The sequence below is a fragment of the Leptidea sinapis genome, chromosome 23, assembly GCF_905404315.1.
Source record: "Leptidea sinapis chromosome 23, ilLepSina1.1, whole genome shotgun sequence".
Lineage (NCBI taxonomy): Eukaryota > Metazoa > Arthropoda > Insecta > Lepidoptera > Pieridae > Leptidea > Leptidea sinapis.
In genome coordinates this window covers 3,655,603-3,663,847 of record NC_066287.1, presented here as the reverse complement: position 1 = coordinate 3,663,847, position 8,245 = coordinate 3,655,603, and the positions used below count along the sequence as shown (strand labels likewise).

General features: G+C 37.7%; 1 pseudogene; it reads left to right on the top strand.

Annotated features, from left to right (window-relative positions):
• The first annotated feature begins 6,171 nt into the window (after positions 1-6,171).
• LOC126971512 (U2 spliceosomal RNA) lies at positions 6,172-6,282 on the top strand (annotated as a pseudogene).
• Positions 6,283-8,245: the final 1,963 nt, after the last annotated feature.

Genomic DNA, 8,245 nt, shown 5'->3' with positions numbered 1-8,245 from the left:
TTTAGCCAAATTAGTTCGTGTAGTTCAGATTCATTAACAATCTAAAAAAAATTACAAAAAACAATATAATATGCACTAAATAGTAAAAAATAATTGCGTTTTCTTCTACAAATTAATAATCTTATCTTAAAATTATTTTTAGATTTCTTCTAAGTACAATGAAAGTCAATCAAATTATTTCGACAATACGATGTACTTAGTTACAATTATTGTTATTTTTTTGAGTCGGTGTCTGTCAAGATAGGTTTGTAACTATAATATACGTAGTTATGGGTGAGATGTGCTCGTGTTGTACTTGTGCGACGCGACGTTTGTAATTGTTTAGATTTACAAGAGCGACATCTTAAATCAATTTCCTAATATGCAAATATTGGGGTTGAGCAGGTTATCAACTGTAAAGTAGATCCTGTAGATGAAGCCACAACCTGAGAGTTGAAAACAAACAGAATTTTATAACGAGCCGGTAATCGAACGGTTAGCTCAGTGGTTTAGAGCACCGGCAGGGAACGCCGGGTCGTGGATTCGAATCCCGCATCGTTCATAAAATTTTGTTTTTAAAATTTTATTTGTGTAGATCTAGATATCCTAGAAGTGAGGGTTATCAAAAAAAACATAAATCGTTTGTTTATATTTTTTGTTATTATTTGTGTCGCATCAAAGAGTAGGAATTAAAAGTTCTCATAAATTGGTTCGTGCTAGTGCATTTATCAATTTTTTTAGTATTGGATCTAATGGAAACCTGAAATAGATTATTTTATTATTTTACTACACATTGTCCAATATCCTAACATCAGTTTTATTATCAATCATAGGAAAACGTACAAAATGTGTCGTTCTAGTTTCCTTACTCCGTACAAATATAACATTGTAAATTATTAATACTAATAATAAATACTTGTTGTATGTTATTTTAACAAGATTGAATAAAATAAGAATTAAAATAAATCATTACCCTATAAATTGGGCATAACTATATCTATGTTATGGCAACATTTTGGTTGTCACTGTTTTATATTATGTTGACTTTGATTACTTCAACATAGGTGAAAGTGTGACTATTGATCAAAAATCAATACTTTTGGAAAGAATATTTCATATAAAATTTTATTTGATACGTTCTTGTTAAAAATTGTATTGAAAACTTTCTGTTTGTAATGAAGTTACCGACGCTATTTCTGTAGCGTTTATATTCTAAGCTTCACGATTCAGAGCACGAAATTTAAACTGGGGAGAATGTTCTATATTCCCTTACTAAGGGCTAAAAATATATATATGTAAATAATACTATGTATATTAACTTTTGTATATATTATGTAAATAAAAGTAAGACATATTTTTGGTAGTTTTATTCTAATTTTAATGGCAATCATGATTTTTCTTAAATCTATATGTGGTAAATGATACTTCACGTGAAGGTTACTGAACTTGCGAAAGGTCAACAATGTAGATGCAATTGTTTTGTCAAACGGAGAGGTGGTTAAACCGGTGGAATCTGCTATATAGCAGGCTTACATTATTACAGGTATTACAGGCTTAGTTTGACAGCACACGCGATGAAAAAGATCAAACAATCACTGACATAGATATGGCACGAATAAGTCCTTTGTTAGGCGATGTATAGGTATGCTTTTACAACATGATATCAAAAAATTTCTAATACAAATGTATTACGAAATTGAATATAATTGTTATAAAGTCGTTTATGTGGTAAAGTATACTAAAGCTCTCAATGGTACCAAAGATTGGGAAAGGAGAGAGTGATACTAGTCCACAGAAATATCGCAAAGTTAATTATTTAATTAAAAACTAAGTTGAAAAAGTGAAACTTTCAAACATAATAAAAGTAATTCTTAAGTGAACTTTAAATTCAATATTTTTTTACACGCAATGAAGCGATGTCTACGCAACGCCAAGTGATCCAGCCGTTTACACAGCACTGGGTCCCCGACAATTCGAGCTGCTCTGCGTTGCACGCGGTCAAATGGATCGAGCTGATACTGGGATGCGCTAGACCAGATATGACAGCAATACTTCATATGTGGCCGGACCTGCGCTTTGTACAACGCTAGAATGTGGGCCGGCTTGAAGTATTGCCGTGCTCTATTTATGACGCCCAGTTTCTTCGAAGCCAATTTGGCTTTGCCCTAGAGATGGCCGTGGAATTGGCTATCGCTCGAGATTTCGAGACCCAGAATTCCGATACTAGGCCAGGCTGTAAGGGAAGTGTTGTCGAAGAGCGGTGATACGACAAATGGTTTTTTTTTGTGGTCAACGCACAAACTTGAGTCTTCTGGGGGTTAAATTGGAGAAGGATCACTTTACCCATTCCGCGACCTCGTCAAGAGAGGACTCGATAGAAGACACAAGTTTCTCCGACTGCAAAGCACTGGTCGACGATTTCCCTAGAGAGACCTGCATGGCCCGTGTATACGGCATCGCCCGTGCCATCGTCTGCATAGCTATTGGAGGTGTCCAACATCTCATTGATATGCAGAAACAGTGTGGGAGATAGCACACAGCCTTGGGGCACTCCAGCGTTCACGGGCTTGGGATTCGAGCAATAACCATCGATAACGACCTGTATGCTGCGCCCAGTGAGGAAGCTGGAGGTGCACTTGCATAAGCGCTCGGGAAGCCCAAATGATGGAAGTTTTGCGAGAAGCGCCTTGTGCCGTACACTATCAAAAGCCTTCGCTATACCCAGGCTAACTGCCACGCCTTCCAACTTGCTTTCAATAGCTGCCGCCCATCTATGTGTTAGGTATACCAGAAGATCATCTGCCGATCGACCATGGCGAAAGCCGTACTGTCGGTATTTGATCAACTGGTAACCCTCTAGGACCAAGAGCTGGCGGTTAATTATGCTCTCCATGATTTTGGAGAGCAGGGAGGTAATAGTAATAGGCCAGTAGTTTGCCGGATCCGAACTGTCTCCTTATTTTTTGGATCGGATGGAGAAGGACTGACTTCCTGCGTCAGGGACTACGCCTTTTGTACATGAGTATAAGAATAAATAAACGGAATAAACGCCTTAGCATCGGTGTCATCTCAGGGGCATGCCCATGTTCTAAGCACGATTGGAGAAATACCATGCGACCCGCTCGACTGCCTGACGTCCAACGAAAACAGAGCTCGCCTAACAGTTTTCTGTCTGAACTGTACTTCAGGCATAGAGCTCTGACACCGCGGGATGGTCGGCGGTGTTTTTCCGTTGTCGTCAAGAGTCGAGTTGTAGGCTAAAAGGGCGCACATGTGATCGGCTTTCTCTTTTGCCGTATGGGCCAGGGTATCATTCCTCATGTACGTTGCGGCAGGGACGGCTGGTTGCATTTACCAAGAGCAGCTCTTGACCAGAACTTGCGTGTTCCGGTCAGGTAACTGGAAAGCTGCTCGCCGATTTTGACGACGTGCTTCGATTTCGCACGGGTGATTTGCCGCTTAAAAAAAATTTGGAGGCACGGTTGGTTATATTTCCTCTTTAGAACTTTGCTGTTCGGCTCTTTGAGCCCAGCGCCGCAACCCAAGTTCGATACGCCTGTTTTTTGCAGTCTGATGCTTCTTTAATTAACGCATCGAACCAGGGCTGTCACCGATCGGTACTACAGAGCTTGGTTTTATAAATATATGTATAAACAGCAAAATATAAATTTAGGTATAAAAATTCAATATTGTGCATCTTGATTTATCTTAAAAAAAACAGTCCTGTTGACGCAAACGTCAAAGATTAAATAAATGTAAAATAAAGCCTAAAAACGAATGACAATTGACAAACTTAAAAACACAATTTACATATGTACATAAAGTAGTAGTAAGTGTCCACTTTAGCTTAATTCCTTCGAAAAGCAAACACATAATCTATTCGCCCAGAAACTCGCGATACACTGGTCATTGATGAGTGATGACTGAAGTGGTGAACATTCAAATAACGAAAAAAGTAAGTCTTCAATAGGGATATCTCACAATTATAGTTAATACCTACACTTATTTAGCAACCTTTACAAAATACCTACCCAAGGCAGAGTCATGCTGTCGTCCTATGACGACAGTACGATCGCGCCAGACTCGTTCGGATTAGGTTCCTCACTCACACAAAAAACCGACGTGAATAATAATATTGTTATGTGTGTTCGATGAGGAGGGATATCTGCTGTCAACGGTTCGGCATTCGAGGGTAGGGTGTAATCTCTGGCTGCTAGTAGTTTTTGAGGACCGCGTCAGGCCATGTCAGCACTCGATACGGTCGACAATGATGTTCTGTTACATAAACAAGCGTGTGTAGGCTGCACTCCTCACACCTTGGCGATATTGCCAATTATTTACATGATAGAAGTCAGTATGTTGACTGCAACGGATGTAATTCGGAGCCCTAGGCCACAAACTCAGGTGTCAGTCTGTGTAGTAATTTAGGGCCATTACTATTTATTTTGATGATAAATGATCATCCCCAAGTAGTTACAAAGTCAACACCAATGAAAACAAAAACTATGTGCCATTTCTACAGGATATAAATAACGTTTTATAGTGGAGTATAGAAAATAAACTATATCTTAACATAAGTAAGTGTTCAATATATTCATTTAGTAGATTACATATTACACATCATCATCCATATCATATGGAAGGAAAATTACTTGAAAGGGTGACTGAGGTCAGAGATTTAGGAGTGTGCTTTACAGCTGTCTTGAACTTTAGGACCCATATTATTGATATTTGTAAGAAAGCATATCGTAACTTAGGTTTAATGTTACGGCTAGCAAGTCAATTTACAAATATCGGGGCTTTGAGAACATTGTGCGATGTACTTGCTAGAAGCAATTTAGAATGTAATTCTGGTCTCCCTGTGGGGCTAAAAATAAATTTATGCTTAAACGTATATTATATAATTAAATTTAAGTGAGAGATATCACTTTAAAAATAAAAAATAGAGATTTGAAAGAGCGACATCTCAAGTCCATTTCCTAATATGCAATTAATGGGGTTAAACAACCTGAGAGTTGAAAAAGACATACCAAGATTTACGATCAATCCAACAGGTCACTCGAACGGTAAATATAAGAACAATAAGAGCGCTCGGACGGAACGCGAGAGGCGTGGGTTCAAGTCGTTCATAAATTTTGGTTACATATTTATGAATAAATAAATAAAAATTAAAATAGTCGACTTAACGAGAAAAAAATCTCGATATCGTGATACAAAAATTTAAACAGACAGCGGCACATCGATGTTGAAGGCCGTTTCCAAAACGTCAAATCTAGAAAACATACCTACAAGTTTATTTTTACGTTACATCTTAGAGCAATTGGCTTTTATTGATCCGAGGGTTACACCATGTCCATGGTGTATTTGAAAAATCATTGGACAAAATACAATAGACAGCCGCAGTGTCAATCTGTCAGTTTTCAAACTTCAGTTTTCTCAAAAATCAAAATAATGCAACAGATTTTCCGCGAGGTTTTGTCGAAGAAAATGCAAAACACAGTGTAAATATTTAACAAAAAGTGCGTGCGATGTTCTGAACTATTAAAATAACTTAATTTTATCAGTATAAGTTAGTTACGGTGCAGTATTATTACAATAATGGTTGATTTAAGCGGTGGTCAAGATGGTCCCTTGGAACATGCATTTTCGAACTCTGTTTTCATCTTGCCAGGGATCGTAGTCGTCGGCTTATCAGGTGAATTTTTCGCTTTTCGTGACACGCATCATAAGCTATTCGTTTTCATAAAAAATATATTACGAATTATGCGTTATCATCGAAATAAAGCTTAAAATATGTTCGCTCTTTTTTACTATTATTATGAATAAATATTCATTATTATTAAAATTATAGTAAATAGCCTGCAGTTAATAATATTTTTAAAATTTAAAATTTAATCCTGGTTGTGTGTCTTCAGAAATTGAGCATACCACCATCCCCCACCCTCTGGCATTGGCACAGTTTTAATTTTTTGTCAAACAAATTTTTCACGCAATGCATATTATGTGGTGAAGAGATTAAAAAAAACTGTATACTTTTAATAGATATTGAGGCTCTGGCCTGCCAGTATAAAAATACAAAATCTCTGAATTTATCTAATTATAGTTTGGTGACCAGAAGTAAAAAAAAAAATGGAAAGGAAATGTAATTGTAATAATGAATATAATAAACTTTCAAAGAATTTCAGGTTTAGTATCACTTCTTCGCCTTTTGGCTTACATCAAAGTGTTTGTATCTATTCTTTTCAGCTTAATACCTGAAAGTACCAGCGTAGTGGGACCATTTTTTTTTTTTAACTAATGTTTATACTTTATTTTTATAGACAGCTCTACTGAACTGATCTGTTAGGTGATTATCCCGTGTTGAATCAAAAATTCCTTTGATTTATTCTCCATGTTTTACTGAGCCACACTTCCATGTCCAACAGTTGTGATTGGAGGTTTGCTGAGGCCTATAACTGGGTCATCATGTTCTGCTTATAAGGCTTTGTCATCAGCATAGGTTTCAGTTATGTTCATGGCATGTGTGGGTAGGTCGGCACTAAATGCAAGATAAAATACAGGCTCCAACTGTTTTTTTCCATATTTTTTAATGTGCCCATTTTCTGAAAATAATTTTATTTACTTTTCTCACTACTGGATACCTATATTAAACGGCTTAAGATATATAGTATGGGATTTTCTAAACATCCTGAATATTCATAAAATTTTATATTCATATTTTTTTTGTTTTTATTCCTCTTGCAATTGTAATACCAACATAGGTACCTACTTGTACTTGATATAATATCTGCTCTAAAGAAACAATGGAATATTCTTTTTACATTTCAAAACAAAAAACTTCTTAGGTAGGAAGCTTGGCGGGGAGGAGAGTGAGAGAGGATTGAACTGGGGGCACCGTCACAATACAGTAATAGAACAGTACTCTTACTGCATACTAGAGCACCTTTATTAAAACCGTTTTACACGGCCGCTAAGCAATCTTGGGAGTAAAATAGTATGAAAAGATTATTGAGGGCCACACTGTACACCACCGAGACTGGTCCGAATTAAATGTGATGTGCAGCGCAGTCCGCGTCATCTTTTTGTATGTACCGATCCTAAAGACCCGCCCAGACATATGCATAAATTTCAAGGAGACAGCTGAGTTATGCTACTTTTCTATTACTTTTATTTAGCCAGCGTGCTGAGAGTCAACAGAAAGGTTGTACCTATTGCTTCACCGACACTAATTATAATATCTCGGACACATGGCTTTAGGTACTAGCTGTTACACGCGACTATCCACTTTTACTAGTACTACCATTTAAGTTTGTGTTCCAGTGCTATATTTATAGAAAAGAGAAGAAAAATCATTTATTCTGCAACTTATACCTAGTATACAAGTAGACTTATTTATTAATTTATATTAACATGCAGAATTGTAGTTCACCTCAGCATAATACTGATCATGCCAACATTATATATCTCTCATTGTTATGGCAGCGTTTGTAAGAAACGCTTTTGTTCTGTTTCTTAGTTTGCAAATCCGACTACCATAAGAAAGTTTTCATTTTTCGGGTAAATGTATAGAATAATTAATTATTATATTTTTTGGAAAAGGAGGACAAACAAGCGTACAGGTGTTAAGTGATCACCGCCGCCCATTGTGGGCTATTGCAACACTAGAGGAATCACAGGAGCGTTGCCGGCCTTTGATTGTTTATGTGTCTTAATAATTAATAAAGTGTCTTTCTATATGTAACATATTAGTATGCTATATTTCACTGGGACAAACTGGTGACGCAACCAGTCGCCGCTACCAACAAAATATATACAGCTCTATAGAGAGTTACTCACCTGGTGTCCGTTTGGTGGCGCAACCCTATTGGTATCGCGACCAGCTCGGACGCGTCATGACTCTGGTGTCTAGTTTGGTAGCTTACGGACAGCACGGTGGCGCAACCAGTCGCCGCTACCAACAAAATATATACTTACAGCTTTATAGAGAGTTACTCACCTGGTGTCCGTTTGGTGGCGCAACCCTATTGGTATCGCGACCAGCTCGGACGCGTCATGACTCTGGTGTCTAGTTTGGTAGCTTACGGACAGCACGGTGGCGCAACCAGTCGCCGCTACCAACAAAATATATACTTACAGCTTTATAGAGAGTTACTCACCTGGTGTCCGTTTGGTGGCGCAACCCTATTGGTATCGCGACCAGCTCGGACGCGTCATGACTCTGGTGTCTAGTTTGGTAGCTTACGGACAGCACGGTGGCGCAACCAGT